Source organism: Monodelphis domestica, chromosome 2 (assembly GCF_027887165.1).
Source record: "Monodelphis domestica isolate mMonDom1 chromosome 2, mMonDom1.pri, whole genome shotgun sequence".
Lineage (NCBI taxonomy): Eukaryota > Metazoa > Chordata > Mammalia > Didelphimorphia > Didelphidae > Monodelphis > Monodelphis domestica.
The window spans coordinates 232836003-232862672 of record NC_077228.1 but is presented as its reverse complement, the minus strand read 5'-3'; the positions used below and the strand labels follow the sequence as shown (position 1 = coordinate 232862672).

The 26670-nt window shown below is 37.3% G+C and overlaps 1 protein-coding gene across 8 annotated transcripts in view; it reads right to left on the bottom strand.

The window, feature by feature from the left end:
• Positions 1-26670, bottom strand: part of AATK (apoptosis associated tyrosine kinase) — a 225325-nt gene that overhangs the window by 175980 nt on the left and 22675 nt on the right. For 2 of the 8 annotated variants that reach the window (XM_056817356.1, XM_056817358.1), the window contains exon 1: positions 3925-8254. The exons of 4 other annotated variants lie outside the window; for them this stretch is intronic. The gene's annotated coding sequence lies outside the window, so the exon portion shown is untranslated. Of the gene's footprint in view, positions 1-3924; positions 8255-21532; positions 23363-26670 lie in introns of those variants that run through there. 2 more of the 8 variants (XM_056817357.1, XM_056817363.1) reach the window with 2 other exon arrangements.

Below are 26670 nucleotides of genomic sequence, written 5' to 3'. Positions count from 1 at the left end.
GAATATTTATAAAAATTAAAAATACCTAAATGATCATAAGAAGAAATAGAAATTTTAAATAACCTAAACAGGGGAAAATTTTAAAGTCATAAATGCTCTAAATTGTAGATGGAGAAAAACTGGTTAAGATGGATTTATATGGTAAACTTATCAAATATTCAAAGAACAAATCATGTTTGTAATGACAAAAGGAAAAAAAGGACCTTACAAATTCCTTCAATGTTACGAATATGCCCTTGATACTTTAAGCAGAGAAATACAGACCAATATGTACCTAATGAATATTGATGCAAAAAAATTTAATAAAATATTAAAAAATGGTCTACAGCAATATACAATTTTAAATTTATACTATGACTAGACTGAAATGTAGGGATGGTTTAATATTATGGAAGCTATGAACATCATTGAACTTATTAACAAAAATATTAAAAATTATATGGTTGTATAAATAGATACAGAAATTATTTTCGACAACATCCCTTTGTATTAAAGTAATTAAAAATCCTTTTAGTAAAGGGACTTCTGAAATAAAATGATAGCAGTCTAAGACCAAGAGCCAGCATTATATGTAACAGAAGAGTACTCAAGGTCTTTTCAATAAGATCAAGGAGAGCAAGCATGCCCATTAACAACATAATGATTGGATATAGTTCTAGAAATGTTCTTGAATAATTCAAGCTATAAGAATAAGAAAATAAATTGGGAAAATAAAGGCAAATAATAAAACAAAATTCTTGATTTCTGCAGATGATAAGATTATTTACTTACAGAATCCTGGAGATTCAACTAAAACATTAATTGAAACATTTAATAACTTCAGCAAAGTAGCAGAATATAAAATTAAACCCCATAAATTATTGGTCTTTCTATATAAAGATTGTTGAAAAGTCTTTGTGTAGTTTTAAACTATAAAAACTTCAAATTACACTGACTTCTGGAATACTCGATATGACCAGTAAATCCAGCAAGTAGAAATGGAAATGGACATTTTGTTCAAAATAACTACAGAATGTACAAAATACTGGGAAGTCTATCTACCAAGACATGGCTAGAAACTATAGAATACAACTATAATACACTATTTTCAGAAACAAAAGACCCATATAATTCAAGAAATATTCATTGCTCAAATTTGTGATGTAAAACTAACAAGGCTATCTAAATTAATTTAATCAGTTTCATGCTAAACTACCCAAGAACTAGTTTTTTTAGAGATGAAGAAACAACAAAATTAGTCTAGAAAAACAAAATCATCTAGAGAAAAGTGGGAAGTAGAACTAGTAGTATTAGATTTCAAACTGCACCATAAACAGCAAACAAGACTAGTACTGGTTTTAAAAAAAAGGAAATCTGATCATCAGTGAGACAGATTAGAAATACAGCATACAGAAAAAAAAATTTAACATAATAGTGTAGTGTTCATAAGCCAAAGAGCCCTAACTACCAGAGGGTAATGCTATTAGACAAAAATTGCTAGAAAAATTAGAAAGAAATTATAGTAGAAATTAGGTTTAGATCAACATCTCACATAATATGCCAGAATAATCTCCAAAAGAATGCATGACTCAGATATAAAAGGCCAGATCAGGAAGATCATTTATGTAACTCTAGATAACAAAGGTTTTGACTCAAAAGGAATAGAGGGGATCACAGGAGATCAAGTGGACAATTTTGATCACATAAAACTGAAACTTTTATACCAACAAAATAAGCTCAGCTGAAATTAGAAGGGAAATGGTTAAGTGAGAGAAATCTTTGCAAGATCTAATATCCAAAATATAGAGAGAATTGATTAAAAAAAACTAAAGCTACTTCCCAATATGAATGGGAAGTTCTCGAGGGATAAAATCTAACCTATGAACAATCATATAAGAAAAGTTATCTATATCACTGAAAATAATAGAAAAGTCAATTATAACAACTCTGAAGTTCTACCTTACACTCATCAGTTTGGCAAAAATGACAATTGTTGACGGATTTGTGGGAGGTCAGTTGCAATAATTCACTATTGATGGAGCTATGATGTACATAAGCCATTCTGAAAAGCAATTTGGATAATTTGTACCTAAAAAGTCATTAAACTATGATTTGATTCAGAGATACCACTATGAGGAATATAGTATTTTCTGTTATAGCAAAGAACTGGAAACTCAGTAAATGCACATCACTAGGTGATTTGCAGAAGAAACTTAAGGTGTATTAATATAATGGTGTGTTACCATGTTGTCCAACTGGTAATGGAAACTGTTGGGATTCAGAGAAAACTGGGAAGACTTATATGACCTCTTGCAGAGTGGAGTGAGCAGCACCAGAAAAGTAATTTATACAATGACTACAACATTATAAAGAAAATAGCTCTGAAAGATGTGAAGGACGCAAGAACAATCAATACAATGACCAAGTATGACTCCAGAACACCAGTAATGACTCATCCTACGCAATTCGTGCTAGAATGATGGCCTAGTAGTGTAGAATTAGACAAACATTTTTTTTAACAGGCCAACATTTGTTGTTGTTGTTTTACTATGCTTTGTTAAATGAAACCTTTTTTTAAATTGAGAAGGGAGTAACTAGGGGGAAACAAGATACCAACACCTCTTCCCCAAAAACAGAGTAATTGAAGCATTTAAAAAACATATACAGCAGATTTCTGAGGGAGACAAAGATATGAAAGCTTTAAAACTAACATGGTCAACAATAGACATATAATATATATACAAGCTATATATTACAGGAATTTATAATTTTATGTACAATTCTCTTTCTATTGTGAAATTATTCCTATTTTGATTTATTTTATAAATAATTAAATGAATCAATAATATTGTTATGGTTAGCTGCTGTTAACTTGCATTATGACATGTATACTAATACTAAAGTGACTATAATGCTATAATGTTGGTGTTTGTTCAGAATAACAATATATTTTATAAACATAATATTTAAATATATGTATATATTTTAAATTAATCCCCACTTAGATTTTTAAGTTAGGAGAGACCCTAGAAACTCCAAGCGAAAGAGATGGAGAGGGAGTGAGAGAGATGCCAAACACAGAATAAGACAGAGAGAGACAGAGACAGAGAGACAGAGTTGTCCAAAACTGCACAGGTAGTAAATAACAGAACTGAGAGGAAGACCCAGGTCTTCTAACCTCAAAAGCACTTGTTCCAAATCACCACAATGCTTCCCAGAAGGCAGGATGCCTGGGAGGTTCCTTTCCAGTTACTATCTGGCCAAGAAATTTGCTCTCAAAAGGGGGAATATAAAACTTCAGCCTTTAGGGGGAAATGCTTGGAGAGTAAATACAGCAATCCTTATGGCTTCATCCCCATTTGAAGGCCCTGAATTTTCATACATTGGAAACAATTCCATCCCATCCTTGAAAGATCCCTTCCATTTCCAGTTTAAAAAAGGGGGGGAGGGATTGGCATATGCATAACTCCACAGAGAAAACGGGAGGAGGGTAAGGGAACAGAATCACCAAGGCAGATTTCCCCATTTTCAAAATTGCTGAGCTCATCAAATCCCTCTTTAATCCCAGATAGGACAGGAGAGCGGGCAGCTCTAGAATCAGAGGACTCTGGGTTCAGTTTTGGGTTCTGCCAATTACTACCAGGGTGATCTCAGGCAGGTCGCTTAACCTCCAGAAAGCCCCCGTTTCCTCAAATGTGAAATGAGGAGGCTGGACCTTTTAGCTCTAAATCTATGATCCTAAAATGGAGCTTAAGGTACATCTGGAGCGAGAAAAGGTTCCATGAAGCAGGGGGGATGGGAATTAGTAGGCAGAACTACCACACTGCTGGATAAGAGACTAGGCAACTCAGTGAAGACAGTGTCCACCCTCCCCCTCCATGCCCAGTCTACCCCCAAGGGCTGATGTGACTCCGTGCCCTACACAGAATAAGACAAGAAAAATACCTTCCTTCCCACAGGCTGCCCTCCTCTCTGCCCATCCTGCCACGACTTCCAAACGCTTCCCAGTCTGTTCAAGCCTCACGCATTAATTTCTCTTAATTTGCTTTGACAGGGATGCGCTGTCGTGTAAAATGAAATCATCCCGAAGCATTGGGAGGTGGGGTGGGGGAAGGGGGTGGCGGAGAGGGAAACAGGAGAGTGGAGGGGGGGAGGTCAGAGAAAGAAAGATGCTGGGGGAGGGGCCCCTGAAAGAACGTAGGAGAGGAGAGAAAGCCGGAGGGCTGGCCAGGTAGAGCAGAGCCCCGTGGGGTTGAGCAGGGGCTGCTTTGATCGATGAGATCAGCAAGAGCCAAGAGGCCACCCAGCCTTCTCACTGCACTGCAGTGCAGGGGCCAAGCCAGCCCTTGGGCTGCGGCTCCATGGTGGCGGGCTGTGAAGGTAAAGGGAGAGTCAGGGAGCCTTCTCCAAGAATCGCAGGGTTCTGAGGAGGACTGGCCCAGACCCACACGGGGCAAATGCGGAAACTGAGGCCCAGAGGGAGGAAATGGCGTGCCCCAAGGTCACAAGGTAGTGACAAAAATAGCTGACTTTTATAAACAGACCTTTAGAGTCCCTAAGGTTTCGTATGCTTTTAACACAGCCTCTACACAGGAACTATACTTGACATCGCTGTTATAAAGAAATGAGAAGTCTGAGAGGTTAAATCTGTTTTTAAAAAAGCATTAAAAAAAAAAACAACAATCTAATCTTCTTCTATCTTAGAATCAGTTCCAAGGCAGAAGACTGGTAAGGGCTAGGCAATTGTGGTTATGTGACTTGCCCAAGGTCAAACAGCTAGGGAGTGTCCCAGGTCACATTTGAACCCAGAACCTCTCAGTCTTCAGACTTGACTTTCTCTATCCATTAAGCCATTTAGCTGCCCCTCAACAAGCATTTTTTAAGTCAGGCACTGCTGGAAGCATCTAGGAAACTAAGAATGGAAAAGATGTGATCCCTGCCCTTAAAGTGCTCTCATTCTCATAAAACATCATGAAAAAAAATGTACATACAAAATCTATATAGTCTAAATGAAAGGTGATCTCTGAGGGCAGGCCCCCCCTGTTAAGGAAGCCTTTTTACTACCTGACTCCAACAACTTTCCAGTCTTGATATATATTAATACTCAACTGCATGAACTCAGAGGTTCAATCAAATTGCCCTTCTTGCTGTCCATCACACATGGCACTCTATTTTTGCTCTTCTTGCCTAACCCTAAATTAGTGCCTCCCCCTTCACATGGTCCTCTTGGAATCCCTAGCTTCTTCCCAAGGTAGCTCAAGAAGCATTTCCTGGTCCCATCCAGCTACCAGGGCACCCCCTGCAAGATTACCTTGGGTATAACTTTGAATTTTCTTATGTGCACACATAGTTTCCCTTCAATAGAACATAAACTCCTTGAGGGTGAAGACTTTCACTTTGATCTTGATTATCCACTGTCCTTAATGCAGTGTCTAGAATATATGGCATATACATGTCTGTTAATTGATTGATAAACCATACTACCACAGCTAGAAAGTGTTAGGGGAAGAATCTGAATTCAGATCTGATGGATCCTAAATCCAGCCTTCTTTTTTCATTGCCATAATCCACTCTAGTTCCAGGGATACCCAATCCATACAGATCTTGCCTGCCCAAGAAGCAGAGGGAACTCCAAAGGAGGAAATAGAAATAAGAGAGGCTCTGAATCTCTTTTGGTCCAACCAATCTGGCTTTCTTTCTGTTCTTCTCTCATGACACAGAACCTCCCATCTCTGCACCTTTGCACTGGCCATTCCCCATGTCTGGAATGTAATTCCTCTTTACTTCTTCATTGACAAATCCCCCTTTTCCTTTCAGACACAACTTGGAATAAATATAATGGAATACTATTGCACCATAAGAAATTAAGAAGTAAGCAGTATTTCAGAGAAGCCTGAGAAGACTCATGTGAACTGAGGAGAGTAAAGTAAGCAGAACCAGATGAACAATGCATGTAACAATAACATTATAAAAACAACTACGAAAGTTGTAAGAACTCTGAGTGATACAATGACCAACCATAATTCCAGAGTACCAATGATGGCACACACACATAGTGCCCACCTCACACACAGACTAAGTACAGAATAAGACACATATCCAAATTTATATCTAGATATGACCAATGTGGGAGGGGTTTTGTTTTGTTTTGTGGGGGTTAGGCATTTTTGTTACAAGAGTTTTTTGTTTATTTTCCCGATGGTGGGAGCAAGTTGGTTAGGAGAGAAATTTATTTTTTTTCATTAAAAATATTAAATTTAATGCAAAAAATGCTTCTAAAATGTGGCTCAGGTTACCATCTTTTTTTAAATTGATTAATTGATTTAGAATATTTTTCCATGGTTACATGATTTGTGTTCTTTCCCTCCCCTCCCCCAGAGCCAAAGAGCAATTCCATTGGGCTTTACATGTTCAAAGCCTATTTCCATATCATTAGTATTTGCAATAGAATGATCATTCAAAGTCGACACCCCCAATTATATCCCCATCGAACTATGTGACCAATCATATGTTTTTCTTTTGCGTTTCTACTCCTACAGTTCTTTCTCTGGATGTGGATAGTGTTCTTTCTCATAAGTCCCTCAGAATTGTCCTGGATCGTTGCATTGCTGGTAGTAGACAAGTTCATTACATTCTACTGTGCCACAGTGTATCAGTTTCTGTGTAAAATGTTCTCCTGGTTCTTCTCCTTTCCCTCTGTATCAGTTCCTGGAGATTGTTCCTCTTCCCATGGAATTCTTCCATTTCATTATTCCTTTGAGCACAATAGTATTCCATCACCATCAGATACCACAACTTGTTCAATCATTCCCCAATTGATGGACACCCCCTTATTTTCCACTTTTTTGCCACCACAAAGAGTGCAGCTACAAATATTTTTGTATAATTATTTTTCCCTATTATCTCTTTGGGGTACAAACCCAGCAGGTTTGGCTGGATCAAAGAGTATGCATCCTTTTAAAGCCTTTTGGGCAGAATTCCAAATTGCCTTTCAGAATGGTTGGATCAATTCACAATTCCACCAGCAATGCATTAGTGTCCCAATTTTGCCACGACCCCTCCAACATCTATTATTTTCCTTTACTATCATATTGGCTAATCTGCTAGGTGTGAGGTGGGTCAGGTTACAATACTGAGTTTGAAGCCTCTCCTGACTCCCCTTCCCCAATGTCCTCCAATGGCTAATGTCCTTCATAGAGTACCTTGTATTAAACTACACTGTGTAGTTCAGGTGGTTCTGAGACAATTTAGAGAACCTTTTTTTTTTAAACCTTTACCTTCCGGCTTGGAGTCAATACTGTGTGTATTGGCTCCAAGGCAGAAGAGTGGTGAGGGCCAGGCAATGGGGGTCAAGTGACTTGCCCAGGGTCACACAGCTGGGAAGTGTCTGAGGCCAGATCCAAACCTAGGACCTCCCATCTCTAGGGCTAGCTCTCAATCCACTGAGCTACCCAGCTGCCCCCTAGAGAACCTTTTAATGCTATCATTTCCAAGTTTTCCTAATGGGAATAGATGGCTTTGGAGGCCCTTACTAATCCCCTTCAGAAAGAACAAATATTGCATGCACACACACACACACACACACACACACACACACACACACACACACACACACACCTCTTACCTTTTCATTAATGGGTCCACTACCTCAAAATAAGGGAAAGGATATGACAAAATCATCTTTTGCACAACAACTCTTGAAACTGATCCCTTCTCTCCACTCATGCAGCTACAACTGCCTTGAGGTCCCAATCACCTCTAGTCTATATGATTGCAATAGCCCTGCCTCAGATTTCTCATGACTCCAGGTCATTCTCTTCACTGATGTCAAAATGATTTTCCTGAAGTGCAAATGTGACAGGGTAACTCTCTTCTTGACCTATTCTAATGGCTTCCTTGCCTCTAGGACAAAATATTAACTCCTCCAATGTTCTATGTCTCTTCAAAACGTGACCCACATCTATCTTTCCAGCTCCCCATTGCACATTATTCTCCTTCCAACTCTGCCAATTAGTCAAGCTGTTTGTTCTCTTCTTATTTAGGGCATTAATCTCCCATCTCTGTGCATTTGCACTGTATATCTATCCTATACTCCAGGAATACACTCCTTTCTTACCTCTACCTCAAAGAGTTTTTCTCCTCCTCCAAGCTGCAGCCTAGGTGCTTGAAGCTTTTCCTGATCCCCTAATAGCTAATATACTCTCAAACTACCATATAATTAAATTATGTGTTTGTGTAAATGTATTAACATCATAGTATACTGTAAGTATATATATATATATAAAATCCACATGTACACACACATATACACATTCACACTTATATATTAAATACATACTTGTCTCTCCTAATAGAATGTAAGCTTATTGCAAATAGGGACTGTTTTATTCTTATCACCATCATCCTCGGTGTTCATATAACTAACATGGTATCCAGCACATAGTAGGTGCCTAATAGGTACTTGACTGTGTAAAGATTAAAATTTAGGGGAGATGGGGAGACTGAGGCATGTAGAAATCAGTTTCTCTCTGCAAGGAGTATTATATTTTTTAGAGGTTTATTAAAGGTTAAAGATTAAAGAGTAAAGAATATACAAGTAAGAAACATGTGCCTAGGCCAGAGGCCTAGACAAAATAACCTCACATCACGCAAGAGACCGCCTGCTCCAAAACGGAAGTCCAAAAAAAGGCCAAGAGAGAGAGCCCTCAAAAAGCCTTTGAATCAGCTTAAATACCTTCTCAATCTCGGCCCAGGTGAGATTACAAGGCATTCTGGGGAAGTGGAGCAAAGGCTCGTGGGGATTGTAGTCCTGTATTCGAGTCTATTTTATACAACTGGCTGCCTTCAGAAGAAGAGAAAGAACATGGCAGTTCCAGCCATGGGGAATGGTCCTGAATTCTTAATTTATACAGCCTTGCTTTCCTCTTTCTAACCTAAGTCAAAGTCACTAGTAGATGGGCCACTGAGTTGTGAAGCAGAACTAGACTCTAAATACAGCTCCATTAATTACCAAAAAGTGACCTTGGGCTTCTTCAGTTTCCTCAGCTGGGGATTGCAACCATCTGCTTTCTATGTCTAAGTGGAATGCAAATGGAGGAAAACAAGTTAGAAGGTTAAAAAGTACTTGGGGGGGGGGCAAGGAACTCTGGAAGCACAAAGGAGGGCTGCATTCTACCATCTGTGCTTGATAGCCTCCTGTATCTCATCGGCATTCCTGCTTACACCTGTTTCCCCAAAACTCAACTGATGCAAACAGAATGACCAATGATAGACATTCAGCTCAGGAGTAAGCAATGGCAAACTCTGCTTTGGTGGGAAAAGCTTGAGTGCATTCTACCTCAATGACTGATAATTTAAACTTCCCACTGCTAACACTACTCGTGTTCTCTGAGGCAGATGGAAGCAGACAACATCACCAGCAGCCTTGTCCATTCATGGCAAAATCTGCATTGTTTCCAGTTCTCTGCCAACATGGTGCAACGGCCCAGACATGAGATCCTGTTTTAAGTCCTTCTGCCTATGACTACTTGTATAACTTTTGAACAAGTTACAGCTCCTTTTTGACATCTCATCAGTAAAATGTAAGAGCTGGAGGAGGGGATATCAAAGGTCCCAGGAGGATTTGGAGTTGGAAGGGACCTTAGAAGCCAACGCTCCATTTTATAGATGAAAAGACTAAGGCCCAGAGAGATTAAGTGAATTAAGTAAAGACCAAAAGGTATTAGGTAGCAAAAACAGGATTTGAATGGAAGTGCTCTGATTCCAAAAACCGTTTTTCTTTCCTCTCCTGCTTTAACAGTCTTTGGGTCTCTCAGTCCTCTCTAATATCAATCCTATTACTTCCAGCACCCCTCTTTGAGATCTGCCACTTAACTGCATCCATTTCCCTGACTCAGGGCTGATCTTGGGGATAGCAACCCAACAATGTTTCCTACCATTAGGCAACAGGCCTAACCAGGTCAAAGAGCCAGGTGTGGAATAAAAACGGCAAAGTACAGTGAAAATCACACTAGATTTGAAGTCAGGGGGCCTGGCTCTGTAATTGCTACTTTCTATCTGAGTTAACTTGAGCAGCTCTAAGGGACTCATGATGAAAAAGGCTATCCACTGCATGGAAGGAACTGAGAGAGTCTGAATGCAGATTGAAACATATCTTTCTTCACTTTATTTCCTCCACAAATTTTCCCCTAAACAACATGTCTTCTTTCACACCATAACAAACATGAAAATATGTACAACCTATATCCATATTACCTGCCATCTCAGGGAGAGATCAGGGATGGGAGGGAAAGAGAGAACAAAATGAACAGCAAAATGTCATTAAAAATCATATTGACATTAAAAAAAAGAAAAAGATTTTTTGAAAGAAAACAACCAAGAGAGACATTCCTATTGTTTGCTTTGAATACAAAGCTTCCCATAAAAGCTTCAAAGCTACAATGTCAATGATATTAGGACATGAGAATTATTAATATGATTTAGTTCCCTGGTCAATGTTCCGTCTCAGCCATGTCAACAATGGGTAAGCTATGGGAAGGCATTATTGTTCTCTGCCAAGTGAAAGGAATCTCAAGACATGGGAAACTGAATGCTGAATACAACTAACCTCTAGGTTATACATAAAAAAGGAAATTAAAAAAAAACCTTGAAACAGACTGAATATTCAATGATTAGGGAATGGCAATAACAACAACAATAATAAATGGAATTTGTGTAGTATTTTAAGATTTGCAAAAGCAATTTACATATTTGATGTAATATACTTTTTTAAATATACTTTTTAAAATACTCATTTGATCCTTAAAGCAATCCCAAGAGGTAGGTGCTACTATTATCCTTATTTTACAGATTAGAAAACTGACACTGGAAAAAGTTATATAACTTGCCCAGGATAACACAGATATCTATAAATGCCTGAGGCAGAATTAAATTCTGGTCTTCCTGACTCCAAGTCCAACACTCTATCAACTATACTACTTAGCTGGTTAGTCAGGCTGGAGGATGTTAATACTGTGTTGTAGCACTCTGACATCAAGAATGAAAAATATAAGGACTGTAGAGAAATGCAGAAAAGACTTCACTGATATAATGGAGGACTGAACTTTCCCCAGACTCCCACTAACTAACATCTGATGGCCAGAAGCCCAGAAAGCAGTGGACTACTTTCCCTGTAGGGCACTAGGGGCTCTAATATTAGCACTCATAAACCCAAAATCTGTGTGTTCCTTAATACCAATTAACCAATTAATGTCTTCCTAATATCAATCATGAATTCATATCAATTAGTTTTTGCAAAAGGGTATTTACTCAGGATGGTATACCAAAGACTCCCAAATTGGGAGAGTGGGTTCAAACTTAAAGTAGTTGCTATACTCATTCAAATAAAATCAGGAAAGAATAAATAAAAGAGGAATCATGCATAAAGAAACATATAGTAGCTGAGAGGAAAGATAAGACAGCCAGAGCCACACTACAGATCTGGAAGCCCCTATCACGTCTTCCTCCCTTGAAAGCCGCTGAGGAAAATCAAAGCACAAAGAAGGAAGAAGAAGGGGCATATTGATCTTTTTCTATTCAAACTCGGATCTAGCTCATTAGACCTTCTGGCTCTGGAGTCAATTAGAAAACTTATTACTTTGCAGCAGCAGACCCTCAGTTACTCATGACTAGATGATGGCTCCCTAAGGTTCTACATGATATATTGAAACCAACAGGAAATGTACTCTGAAGCCAGGGTCCTCATAAGCCAGTCCACCATTATACAGATCACTACAAAGAGAAAAAAGTGGAATTTGGAAGTGTAACCACAGAAAAAGTATATTGATATATGGATCAATATTCCAAAGGATTTAGAGTGGGAAGGGACTCTAAGGCAATGGATTCTAAATTTTTTTGATCATGTGCCCTATCAGTAAACATTTTTAAGCCCATACTCCCAACTTAATATTTAAGTAAATATATGTAATATACTATTATATATTATAATACTTAATATGTAATAAATAAAATTAATATATTATTTATAAATTATATACATATATTGTATATAATATAAAATGTTATATATTAAAAACACAAAATTCTCTGGCATTTAAAGTCCTTCACAACCTACCTTTCTTCTTTCACTTTAATTCTTCTACACACACACCCATGCATATACTGTGATCTTGTGGCCACCTTGCCTTTCTTAGAACAAAATACTCATCTCTATTTTGACTACTTTTTTTTAGCTGCACCCAATAGTCTCTCCTTATCTTTCATCTTCTAAAAAGTCTCTGCTAATACCTCTTAATGCTAGTAAATTTCTCTCTATTGATATCTCTAATGTATTCTGTTTCTATCTTGTAGATAATTAGTCATTTTCCTCCATTGGAATGTGAGCTCCTTGGAAGGAGGGGCTATCTATCACCTTGTTTGTATCCTCAGAACTTGGCCCAGTGTCTGGAACATGCTAATAATAAATAAATAATGTTTATTAAATACAAATAATGACTGATTGACTATAAATATACACAAAGTGGAATTTGTAAAAAGAAGGGGGAAAGGAAATAGACAATGAAGTAATTTATTATGACTAATATTTTAGAGAGAATGATATGATTAAATATGATTCATAATTTCTTAAATTCCTGTCACTGATACAGCAATTCTATGGTCTAGACTCAACAGCCTCTGAGGTCCCTTTTAGTTCTAAATCTATGGTCCTAGGTTCAAAATCCTTTATAGCAGCAATTTTGTGATAAACTATTCTAACTTGTTATAACAGAGAGATTTCTTCCCCCTTCAGGCAGGGAATAAATTAAAGGAAGTGGAGGTAATAGTGATTCCCAAAAAAAGTAAAAAGAAAATAGCAATGAGGCAATTAAAGAAACTTGGTCAAGTTCTATGTAATGAGGCTCACAATTTCATACACAGTCTTTCCTTTCTAGTCTTCATATATGGAAATGTTCAACAATCAATCAATAAACATTTATTAAACACTTTCCATGTGTCAGGCACTGGGCTAGAGCTAGGGATACAAAAGAGGCAAGTCAGTCCTTGCTCTCAAGGAACTTACAATATAATGAGGGAGACAACATATAAACACAAAACAGGCTATGTTCATGTTTGTTTTTGTCAAGTAAAATAAAAAATTAAAAAAGGGAACTCAAATTTTAAGTTATATAGATAGTAATCTCTTAAATAAGTGACAACTGCATCATTTAGTTTTTAAAAGTCATGCTAAATGTGATGGTTTCATACTATTATTTACTAAAATGAGAAGGCACAATATACATTTGTTGATTGACTGATTGAGGTTTCCTTACCAACAGTAATGGTTGAAAATCCATACTTCAAATAATCTTGATAATTATTTGATTAAATGCTCATTGTTTTTGCTTTGCAGTGTGGCTAGTGAAAAGCTTGTACTTAGAGTAATAGTGTCAATTCTGCGATTTTCTTGTTGTTCAATTGGGCATACGCTATGACCTTCAATTTTCATTTTTTTGTCTTTGTCCAAATCTTTTTAAGTTGACCATTTGAAGAGGGTTGGGCTTAGTTACTGGAAACAGCTAAATGGCTCAAAGGACAGAGCATTGAGCCTGGAGTCAGAAAGACTTGAGTTTAAATTCAGCCTCAGATACTTACTAGCTGTATTCTAACTTTGGGCAAGTCACTTAACCTCTGCCACTGGCAAAGGAAATGTTAAGCCACTTTGCCATGAAAATACTATGGACAATATGGTCCATCAAGTCATGAAGAGTCAGAAACAACAACAAAGTCTATTTAAAATCAAACAAATTCTATAAATCTGCTCCACTAGCACAAAAGCTGCACTACATCACACAATATATTGAAAAATGAATATCAACCCCTCCCCCCACATCAGAATTCTCATTGATCTCTCAGGATTCCTCTATGATTGACACATGACCAATGGACATACAAATCACATGAGGATGATGAAGTCAAGCTACATATTTAAATATAAGTAAAATGTACTTTCTCATTTTTTAGGTAAATATAAAATTCCAAGGATCCCAATGGATCATTTTGATCTGTCAATTGACAAACATTTATTGGATATTAACTTTGTGCCAGACACTGTCTAGTAGCTGAAGATACAAGGACATTACTTGTACGAGAACTTACAATGTAACAAGAGGCAGTAAATGAATTTTTAAGTCTAGAAGGATAGGAATATATGACCCTCAAGTGGTGCAATGGATATAGTATCCAAGGCATCTTCCTGAGTTCAAATTTAACCTCAGGAACTTAATAGCTGTGTGACTCTGGGCAAGTCAAGTCACTTTTTTACCTATTTTAACCTATTACCAATTACCTAGCCCTTACCACCTTTCTGCCTTACAATTGATACTTAGTATTGATTTTAAGACAGAAAGGGAAGGAGGGAGGAGGGGAAAGGAAGAGCAAAACCACTCTAGCACCTTTGCTAAAAAAGTCCCCAATGGGCTCACAGAGTTGAAAATGACTGAAATAAATGAACAACAAGATCATGGAGATAGAAGAAGGTCAGGTGTGACTGACTGAGAGGTCAGATTGGCTGGATAAAAACCTATAGAAATGGAATAATAAATACCAAGGCTGGAAAGATAAGGGGTGCCAAGTTGTGACAGTCCTTAAACAAGTCCTTAACCAGAGGGGTTAGCTTTTTATCTCGGGGATAACTAGAAGCCACTGAAGATTACAAAGTATGAGAGTGATAGGTGGTAACAGCAATCATTTTGTCAGGTGTCATAAAGGATGATGGGCTATAGTTAAGAGAGATTTGTGCCAGGGAGTGATCTAAGTGAGATATGATGAGAACCTAAACTAAAGTGTTGGTTGAGTGAGTAGGAAGAAAGGGTTGGATGCCATAAATGTATGGGCAGGAAGAGCAAGATTTAGCAAATGACTGGACAATTCAGGTTAATTACTTACATTATCTGCCTAGGACACTAGAAAAATTGGTTGTGTCCTCAATAGAAATAGTCGGAATTGATTGCTCTGGATATGATAACTGAGATGTTTAACAGGCAAATTACTTGTGCAAACCTGAAGTTCAAATGACAGATTAGGGTTGGAGATAGAGACTTTGGGAATCTTCTACATAGACATCCTGTCTAAAGTCATGGGGATTAACAAGGATTTCAAAAAAGAAGGGAGCCCAGGAAAGAGCTCAGGGTTAAGATTCCTTGTTTAGAAGGTGTGATATAGATGATAAGCCAGCAAAGAGAGCTGATAGGTGGTTAGACCAGTAGGAAAAGGAGAAAGGAGAGGAAAATGTCATGGAAATTCAGAGAGATGACAGATCTAGTAAGAACAGTATTTGATGGTATCAAATGCAGCAAATAGATCCAGAAGGATGAGTCCTGGGAGAAAAAAAAATCAGATTCATTGATGAGATCGTTGTTAACTCTGAAACCAGATTGTAAAAAGGTGAGTATTCATTGAAAGGCGATAGTAGAGTCAGTAAGGGTGAATAGATTTTTTCTAAAAGTTTAGCTGAAAAAAGGAGGAGAGATACAGAATTGTAGAACCTAATGAAAGTTTGGGGGGGGGTATTTTTAAAGAATGGTGAAAATCTCAGTTTGTTTGAAGACAATAGGGAAGAAAACGATAGATAAGGAGAAGTTGAAGATTCCAGGCAGAAGGGGGATGATTAAAATTGAAATCTACTAGAGAAAATGGGAAAGGAGGATACAGAAATAGAGGGATTGGCCTTTCTAAGAAGATTAACAAGGGCAATTCATTGTCAGAGACTGCAAGAAAAAAGAATAAGAAATAATATCAAGGGATTTTGAGATGAAAAGAGGAAGTTTAAGTTCAATGACCATTCCTTAACAAATAGGTTTGTCAAAGAAAACAAATTCACACAGTGAACATGTCTGAAAACACGTGTTTTATTCTATACCCCTAGTCTATCATCTCTCTGCCAAGAGGACAGAAGAAGCATGCTTTATCACCACTCTTCTAAAGTCACAATTGATGACAGCACTGATCAAAGTTTTTCTTTCAGAATGGTTTCCTTTACACAATTACAAACATTGTAAACATGGTTTTCTCACTTTACTATGCATGAGTTCAAACAAATTTTCCCAGGGTTTCTGAAACTATCATATTCACTATTTCTTATTGTCACAATTATATTCTATTATATTCATATTCAGCCAAGTCCCAACTCCTATAAATATGAATCCCTGTGATGTGGTTACAGTATTCAAATTCACACTATTCAATTACTATTATATGTAAAATATGATAATTGGTTCCATAGTAACAGCCCAGTGGTACTATGCAAAGAAAAAATTTAAATAAACTTTTTATGCATTTCTTAATGTAACATAACAGCAAAGGATAAGAAAAAATGTATTTCTGATTCAAGTTTATTATAAACTATGAAAGAAGGTATAGAAAGCAAAATTTAAGATTTTTTTAAATTAAAATTACTGAATATCATATCATTAAATGACAATCTGACCAAAATATCATTCTTGTCATTTAAAATATTTTAGCAGCATAGACTGAACTACCATTTCATTTTTTAAGTCTTCTAACATATCCTGGAAAGTAGAGAGCTTTATCCACAGCTCAGTGAATTTGCATGTTCATATTCTCACACAATGAACCAAGTATTGTTGGATAATATGGAGCATTATCTAAAGTCAGTAACGCTTTAAATGCAATTTTGTTCTCCTTGCAATATTTTTAACAACTAGGCTAAAATAACTTGAAAACCAATCTTTAGTCCCCCAGATTTCTTACTTGACCATCAGAGAACTGGAAGCCATCAATGGCTGTAGCCTCTTAATTTAAAATCTTCTTTTGCATTACTTATAGATAAAAGTGTTATTATATCCTTAGATACTTAAATCTGGGTTGCTTTTCTTCTTTCTTAGAAATGTAAGTTATGAAAGGCATTCTTTCCCAAAATAAGCCTGTTTCATAAACATTCAAAAATTTGTTGATCAGTGCATCCACCTTCTTTGATTATTTTCTTCAAAACATTAAGACATTTAGCTGCTGTCCTCAATTGCACTTACTCTTTCTCCAGTAATTTTAACATTATGCAACTAAATTTGATTTTTAAAACAACTGAACGAAAGTTTGCAGTAAGTTTCTTCCCCATACATTTCATTTCCATTTCCGTATACTGACTCCATTTCTATTCCTTGTAGCTTTTTGCAAACCACAAAAAGATGATGCAACTTTGACTTTTTTTTTTAATTTGCCAGCACATTTTATAACATTTTGGATCACAGATTCAGGCATTTTTATATCCCATCCTATATTTTAGTTACTATTACATTCATATTGCTATATTATATTTATATACACTTATATATTTATACTTGTTATTATTTATATTATATTTAGTTACTAGTCAGTGCCATTGAATTATGTCAAACTTTTTGTTGTAAGAAGCCCCTTCTTTTTTGCACTGGCAGTAATTCCATATTAAGTATTCTTTCTTTTGTCCATTTTGTTAAGGACTCTTTAAAAATAATACAACTTCTGGAATATGTACAGATATGTAATATGCATGTTATAATGTCATTCACATATAATACTAGGCAAGTACAGATTGACTGCATAGTAGTAAATTAATATCCTCAACTAACATAACAACTAACACAATTGAATTTTGTTTCACATTTAATCTGGCCTAGGATTATTTTATAATTTGTACTAAATTGAATTTCACATTATTCAAATTCATATCAATCTCAACCTAGCTGAACAGAGCTTCTGTTGCTGATGTACAGGAGCAGTGGGTTGTGGTAATGTAAGGGACCTTCCTACCCCCTAGCAGTAGTGCCTGGAATTTCTTTGGCCATTCTTCAGTGAATGGGTCCCAATTTTTTGTACCTGTGGGTCCTTTCTCACCATCTTTGACTTCTTTAAAGATATATATATATATATATATATAAAAATATATATATATATATATAGTGATGAAATAACTGAATCATTTAAACATAGCTCCAAATTGTTTTTCAGAATGGCTGGACTAATTCATAGAACCACCTTCACATTAGTGTGTCTGTATACCCATAGGCCCTCTAACAACTGACTTTTTTTGGTCATCTTTGCCAATTTGGTGAGTTCTAATGCTCTTCATCTAAACCAAACTAACTTCCTCGGGAGGGAAAGAATTAATTCCCCAGATACCTGATGAATGGCAGCAGAATCCAAACCCTGAATTTAAAAAATTACTCAGTAATTCATAAAATAGGCCATTCACACTAATAAATGCCCATTATATATGATGTATCAAATATAAATGTTCTGTTCCAGACAACTTCCAAACTACCTTCAACTCTAATCTTCAATGCTAGGTTTATAAAGAGGGTAGATAGTGGGCTGCTAGAGTCAATAGAAACCTGGGAGTTGAACTGTATACCTCTCCACCAAAAATAAAAGTCAACTCCAGCCACTCAAGGAGATAGATAAATATTTAATTAACATGGTAAGATCCTCCTCCTTTGCATCAGAAAGGCAAGGAAGGTAAAAAAGATTACCTTTGAGAATAGACATATATTTTTTGGACATAGTTAACGTGTGAATTTATTTAGTTTGACTATGATTTTATCTAAAGGCTTTTCTTTCTCTATTTCCAAACTGGAAGTGGGGCAGGGAATGGGGGGATAGGGAATAGGGCAGGGAAAATAAAGAGTTATTGAGGCATTCTTATAATTCAGCAAAGAGAATAGAAGGAAGGTCAGAAAAGGCAAGATAAGCTGAGACAAGCTTTGAAAGTTACAAGTTAACATGTTATATATTTAAATCTATATACATATTATATTTATAATATAAATTTAAAAATAAAAGCAAATAATAGAGAACAGCAATCACATGTACAATCCTCTTTATTCTGTTATGCATAGGGAAATACTCATTTTATTTAGGGTTTGCTATGGTTGGAATAAAAAAATTTTAAGTACTTAAAATAAGAGAGAATAATTGAAGGTCAAATATTTCTTGATCATATTAAATGGAAAAAATGTCAGATTTGGAGTTAGATGAACTGGTTTGGAATCACAGATCTCTCTACCAATAATAAGATATATGACTATGTAGCTTCCCCTCTCTGGGCCTAATCTGTCAAATAAGGAAATCAAATGACCCCCAAAGATCTTTTCAGCTTTAAATCTACAATTCAATGCTCCTCCTGTTGATAACCAGTGCTTTAAGAAAATAAGAGGGTTTTTTTTTTTAAGGCAATTACACATCAGTTTTTCTTACACTCCACTTCTCCCACAAAAATTCTGATACAGAGAGATCTCTGACAGGGTTATTGGGATTATAGCAAAGAGGGTCAATTTGACCCAATGTTCCTTAATATGAGGCTCAATTAATATAAATAACCCTAGGATGGATCCCCATTGACTCTCAAAGTAAGAGGGGATGCTCAAGTCAGCAAGTAAACTCAGACTTCCTAGCTGTGTGACTGTAGGCAAGTCACTTAACCCCTATTGCCTAGCCCGTACTATCTTAGAATTTATACTAAGATAGAAGGTAAAATGTTTTTTTTTTTTTATAGCCAGCTAGTCAAACCCATATGTGAAAAAAGAAATCTTCTCTATTACATGCCTGATCAGTGGACATCTAGTTTTTGTTCAGTAGCCTAGTCAATGTTTGGAGAATTCTATAATTGTTGCTTTTTTTTTTCTATTTCTATCACTTAATGAATCAACAGACATTTATTAGGAACTAAGTATAGAAATCAAGTCAATTTCTATCAATCAACAGGTATTTAAGCATTTATGTGTCAAACAGGGTGCTGAGCTGGGGAAAAGAAGATTAAAAAAATGTTCCTGCCCTCAAGGAGCTTAAATTCTAAAGAAAAATATGTACATATGATCTGCAGATGATATACAAAATAAATAACAAACAATATCGTCATATAGGACACTGAAAACTGAGAGGGTCACAAGAGGCTTCAAAAATTCCAAGAGTTAAGGTAAGGAGGTAGACCATTCCAGGCATGAAGTCAGCCAGTACAGAGTTGAAGAGAGAGCACCACCCACAAGGAAGACCACATTTCAGTGTCTGTGTATGGTTGGAGCATGTGAATGGGAATAAAGTGGAATAAGACTAGAAAAATAGTCTGGGGCCAGGTCATGAAGGAAATTGAATACCAAAAATTTTCTATTTTATCCTAGAGATAAGAAGACATTGGAATTTACTGATTAAGGAAATAAGATGGCCAGAAACCTATGCTACTTTGGCACTTTGGCAACTGTGAAGAAGAATTGGAAGAGAGGGAGAGAGGGAAAGAGGGAGGGAAGGTAGAGAGAGATCTGAGGCAGAACAGTTATTTAAAAGGTTATTGCAATAAGCTAAAGTGCTATCTGTGTGAGTGGAAAGAAGGAATCAAATGCTGTGGAGGTAGAAACTGCAAAATCTAGCTTGGAGGGAAAGGGAGAGTAAAGAAGTGACCTTGATACTAAGATGGTAAACCAAGACGACTAGAAGGATGGTGTTGCACTTAACAGAACTAGAGAAGTTTGGAAGAGAGGTGAGTTTGGAACAAAAGTTAAGAGTCCTAATTTGGATATTCTGCAGGAATATGCTAGGGTGCTTGACTCTGTCCAGCTGAAGAACTGAAAAGGTCCTTGTTATTTTTAAAATTTGGACTAGAGACACAGGCAAGTTCTTAAAACTTGGCTTAGCCTTGGGGGGGGGGTGAATCCAGGAAAAGACCCCACCCACCTCTTGGCTTTCTCTTAGCCCTTTCCCAACCCCTAGGACTTTTCTAGACAGTCCCACTATTATGGAAGATTTTGAACAGTTTAATCACCCACCTCTGTCAAGGAACCTCTCTCTAGTTAACCACTTATACTCTGCTTGAACTCATTCCTCAATGATTAGCATACTTCTTATACTTTCCTTATCCCAGTGATTCTAAAATCACCAGCTACCAGTTTACAAATCCTGGTCCCAACGTACCTACAACTGCCCATTCCCTTTACTCTCAGCTTTCTCAAGCCTATGCACTACCACCCCAACACCCACTTCCACTCCCACTCCAGATCTTCCCTTCCTTTCCATTATACCATCTGGAATATCAGCATAAACCTATTTCTTTCATCTTAAATGTGTTCTTCTCTCCTTGCATCTTCTCGTAGTGAGACCTGGTTCCCTCTTGATGACATTGGTGCCCTTGCCATCATCATTTCTGATACTAGTTATACTTTCTATCATGCCCCTCATCCCCTGGGACTCTCTGGAGGGGAAAATAGGGAGCTGGAATACTCTTTGTCCCTCCCATTGCCACTTCCAGACTCTCCACCTGTCATCACTTAGCAGTTTCTGTTACTTTGAGGTTCATGCTACCCAAATTGATTAGAATTAGATTCTGGTGGCTGTTATCTCTTCACCCTCAATCAGTCAATAAGTCAGTCAATAAACATTCTAATTTCTTTCTCAATGTGTTAAATTTTTGGCTCTCACTCTTCTTCCACAACTCATATTGGTGGACCTCAACATTTTATATAGATATAGATAAGAAGACAGATACTTATTTATCTGTTTACAACCATCTACATATCAATGATTTCTCAAATACCTGAACTTCCCAATTTCTTCTTCTACTCAATTCCATGACTACACCTCCACTCCATCTACACAGAGAGATGGTGATACTGATAATGCCATCAGTCAGATTCATGAATTTTGAAATTCCCAGATTTGATCATAATCTTTGATCGTTCCATCTTTCCTTAGGTCATACACCATGACAATCCAACTTTTCTACTGATTGCCTTTCTGTTCCTTCACACAGAACTAGAATTACAGAATCTCTGAGTCATAAAGGATCTAAGAGGTTAACTGAATAGGAAAATAGGAATTCCCTCTCTATATCTGGCAAGTGGCTCCATTTAGGTTACTCTACTGACATGGAAATTACTGCCTCCTGAAGAGGAAAGGAACAAGCATTTATCAAATGGCTACCATGTTCCAGGCACTGTGCTAATCAACTTTACAAATATCTCTTTTGATTCTTACAACAACCTTGGGAGGTAGACACTATTATTATCCCCATTTTACAAATGTGGAAATTGAGGCAGATCAGGGTTATACTCATATAGTAAGTATCTGAGTCCAGATTTGAACTCATTTTCCTGAGTCTAGACCTAGTGCTCTATCCTCTGTGCCAACTAGCTGCCACTAACTGAAAGAGTAATCCAGTAGAGCAAAACATGGTGGAATAAGAAATCAAGGAATTACGGGGTTGAGGATAGTGTAGAGTTGAACTAGTTCACTAAGGGGTTAAGACTGGGAAAAGAGAAGAATATTATCAGAGAAGGGTTGAAAACCTGGGAAAGTACTTATGGGTGAAGGGACTAGAGGTTGAAGTGAGTATAAAGAAGAGGTTTAGGAGTAAAGTACAGAGAGAGATGAAAAAGGAATTTTAGAATTCTTCATACTTAGAACACTTGTAGGTGACTGCAAGATCCAGGTGGGAATAACCTCATGTACAGTGCAGGTAGAGAGAAGTAGTTAAATAGACTGAGGAAGAGGAAGATTGGGGTATTTAAAAGAATTTCACTCTGAATGATGCAGTCTCCAAGTATGAAGGCTGATATCAAGAGTGTGCCTGACTCAAGCAAGACATCCTATTAGTTCAGGTTTGACACTGGGATTAAATCAGGTACTCAGGTTACTGAAAAATGTAAAAGCAAGGTTAATTGGCTACAGCCTAGAAATTATATCAGCAAAAAAAGTACCACTTAGCTTTAGTAGTTATCTCCCATAACCTCCTTAAGGAAACTTGTTTGGTCAGTAAGTCAGGATACGGTGCCACATTTGGTGTGGGAATATTCATCTAGTCTAAAGGGCTGAAGGACAGCTACGTAGATAAGTGGTTGGAGAGCCAGACCTAGAGGTAGAGGGTCCTAGATTCAAATCTGAACTCAGATACTTCCTGGGTATGTGAACAAGTCACTTAACCTTCATTGCCTGGCCCATACTGCTTTTCTGCCTAGGAACAGTATCAATTCTAAGATGGAAGGTAACGGGTTGGGGCTTTTTTAAGTGTAAAGGGCCCAAATTCCACATGAATAGGCTATTTTGTGTCTTTATGCACCAGGAAGTCAATATGGCAAGCAGGGAAATGAGGAAGAAAATCAAGACCTTTCCTCAAAGTTGGTTCCAGAGGGGGTTGCAAAACCCATGCACTGGGGGAAGGGAGGAAGTTTTGAACCTTATCTTCACAGCAGGAGTTGGAAATGGTGATTATGAACCAGGTGCTCATTTCCTTGAGAAATAAGGAAGATTGATTAAGGGTCCAGTAAGTAACAAGACACAAGGATCTGGATTGGGTAATAAATTTGGATAGAGTGTATCTCAAAGGAATAGACATTTGTGAAGATTAAATTAATCCCCCTGCCCATTTTTAAATTTATTAAATAAATAAATTTATTTAAATTTATTAAAAGTGTAAACATACTACTTAATCATTAAGTGGGAGAGGTCTGTGACCCACGTGTGCAATAGTGGGAGATGAATCAGAATCAAACTGACTTCCCTTTATGCAGTCCTAAGCAAAGCTTCAACTATAATTGGTAGACATGAAAGTGGAGGAAGGCATAGGAAGTGACACTAAAGAAAGTGTATTTAAATGGGAGTTACAACTTCCTGTGGGGACTTCAATTGCAGCTTCTTCTGGAATTCTGAGTTCAAGTTGGAGGCTGGTAAAGAATCTGCTTACTGGACCTGCAACTTTTCCTGGTGAGACTGTCCCTGACTGTCCCTTTGGACTGACATGTGATGAGTGAAAAGAGGTGACTCCTTTCCTGGATTTCTGAAGAGACTAGCCTCAGGAGAGACCTATCCTCTTGAGAGAGGCTCTCTGCATGCCCAGGTCCTCAGCTCAAGGATGAAGCTTCTCCTGCTAAGCCTGCCTGGGTTAAGCCAGGGGTCAAAGCAAAATACTTAGTGCATAGGCTAGATATCTTACTTTATCCTCCCTCTCATTTTCTTACTTTCACTCTTTCTATATTTTGTAAATAAAATTGTAAATAAATCTCTTTGGAATTTCATAAAATTCCTGCCAACCATATTCTTAAATAATCCAGTCCAACCTTTTATATAAAAGCCTCCTTTTCCCCCCTTACACATTACTGAGAGATTGCAATAGAGTGAGAGTCTTAAAATGTCCCTGGGCAACAAGAAATATCATCTTCTCCAGGATCACTGAGTTAGGGAAAAGGAAGGTCAGTCATGAAAAGAGAAGCATCCTAGATACTGTTGGATGCGGGGTTATCCAAGGTAAGCAATGTCTCAATGAGAGCCAGAAGGAAGAAGGAATATGAGGAAGAGACAGGATGAAAAGACATTCCCCCTCTTAAACTTTGAGATTCAGCCATACTGGTCTTTCTCTTCATTCAAAACTCTGTCTAAGCTCTTACATCCATTCCATATGTTCTACTTCTGCCTCTTCATGATGATGTTTCAAACATCATGTTCCTTATGAAGCCTTGCCTGATCTCCCCAACATGCCCTCCTCCTAAAACTATCTTGTATTTAACCAATCAGTAAAGTTTTGGACATTGAATCTGGAAGATTAGTTCAAATCCCACTTCACTTAACCCCTCAGTCTCAGTTTCCTTATCTATAAAATGAGGATAAGAATAGCACTTTCCCCACAGGGTTGTTGTGAAGACCAAATGAAATTATATGTGTAAAGCCCTTTGTAAATCTCAAAGTGCTATGTAAATGTTACTATTTACATATTTGTATTTGTTAACTATTATTATATATGCATACATATATATATATATATACATTTTATATGTACTTATTTTCTCCCCAATTAGAATGTAAACTATTTGTGAGTAGACACAATTTCATTCTTAGTATTAGTATCCCCAGCACCAAGTTCAGTGTCTGGCACATAGTAGATAATTAATAAAATTTTTTGAGTGATTGATAGGGTAAGAGTGCCAAAGAGTACAGAGATGGGATTTAGCAGAGATGAAGTAGAACATGGAAGGGGTAAGGCTGAGATGGATGGGAACAAAAGAGAAAAGAGCAGAGACCTGGGGCTATGGTTTATTCTTTTGCAGCCAATCCAGTATAGGCAGTCATTTTATAAATACTGACTTTACAAGACACACTGTGGTTCAATGGGAAAAAAGATGGATTCGTAATCAAAAATACTCTGGTTTGAACCCTGGCCCTGCCACTTGCTATCTGCATGACATTAGGGAATTTACTAAACTACCTGGGGCCTTAGTTTCCTTATCGGTAAAATTTAAATCTGGATTAGATCCTCTGATTCTCAATTATTTCTTTATTATAGACCCTTTGGAAGTCTGATGAAGCCTATTGATGACCCCTTCTCAGAATAATGTTTTAAATGTATAAAATATATAAAGGAAACTGAATATATTAAAATACAGTTATTAGTTTTTTAAACCCTTACCTTCCATCTCGGAATCAACACAATGTTTTGGTTCTAAGGGCAAAAAGCAGTAAGGGTTAGGCAATGGTGGTTTAGTGGCTTGACCAGGATCACACAGCTATTTGTGTGAGGCCATATTTGAACCTAGGACCTCCAATCTCTAGGCCTGGCTCCCAATCCACTGAGCCACCTAGCTGCCGCCATCAAAAAATTTTAAGTTCACAGACTACAGCTTAAAAACCTCTGGCCTAAATGCTCTCTAAGATTTCTTCTAGCCTTTAAATCTATGATGCTAAAAGACCAGTTTAAGAACTAGAAGGAATCTTAGATATCATCTAAATCAAGGCCAGCCTATAGAAACTTACTTCAGGTTCTTCATGGAGAGCATAGCCATGAAACCTGTTTGGGAGCTTCTGAGGTCTAATTAATTATAATACAATTGCAAGCAAATTACAGCAACTTCAGGATGCCTCAATGTTCATCTTCTATCCCACTGAAGCCTATTCCAAATCACAATGTGCAGGCACAGTCAACTTTGGAACTTTTCCCTGATGCCCACCCCCAAGTCTGAGAAACTTTGAAAGACAAAACTACAATCAAAAAAGCCAGGGACTCTGTTTGGAAAAACTCAAGGATTAAAATTGGAGAAAGGAGAAGAAGAAGGTGCCTGCAAAGTTTACAATTTCAGGAAAATAAAGTCCATTAGGTTTCAAGGCCAGAGACCCAATCAATTTTCTCAAGAGCATAAATGCTCTCCTGGTTATTTTTAGACATGAAACGCAATGGTGCCCCTTTCAGGAAAACAACAAAAGAATCTCCACATTAATGTTCTTGCTTTAACAGCAGCTGTTAAACTCAGAATGCCTTGCCAAGATAGCCCCACCCCCAGCTCCAGAACACTAGACTGTTCCTCCATTGTGTCTTTTTCCCCAAACCCTACAAGGTGACTGCTTCCTCCACTCTACCTTGGAAGGAGAGCCAAGGTTTGCTTTCATTGCAAGGGGCAGGCTGAGGCTGGGACTGAAGCTCAAGTGGAACCTTTTCCTGATGTATTATTATAGTAAAGAAAAACTGACAGTTTCAAGGAAAGCTATAAATCTATATCCAAGTTTTGTTCAGCTCTGGGTGAAGAAACTTGGACCAGTAACAGGTTCTGCCTTAATTCAACTTAATTCCAGCCTGGGTTGTCTATAATGCAAAACTGGCCATTACAACAAGCTTCTGGGTAGTATGCTTAGAGCCTCAATCTGCTTTTGTCCCTTCTGACCTCACAGCCAGGGGTGCCCAACCAGGGCACT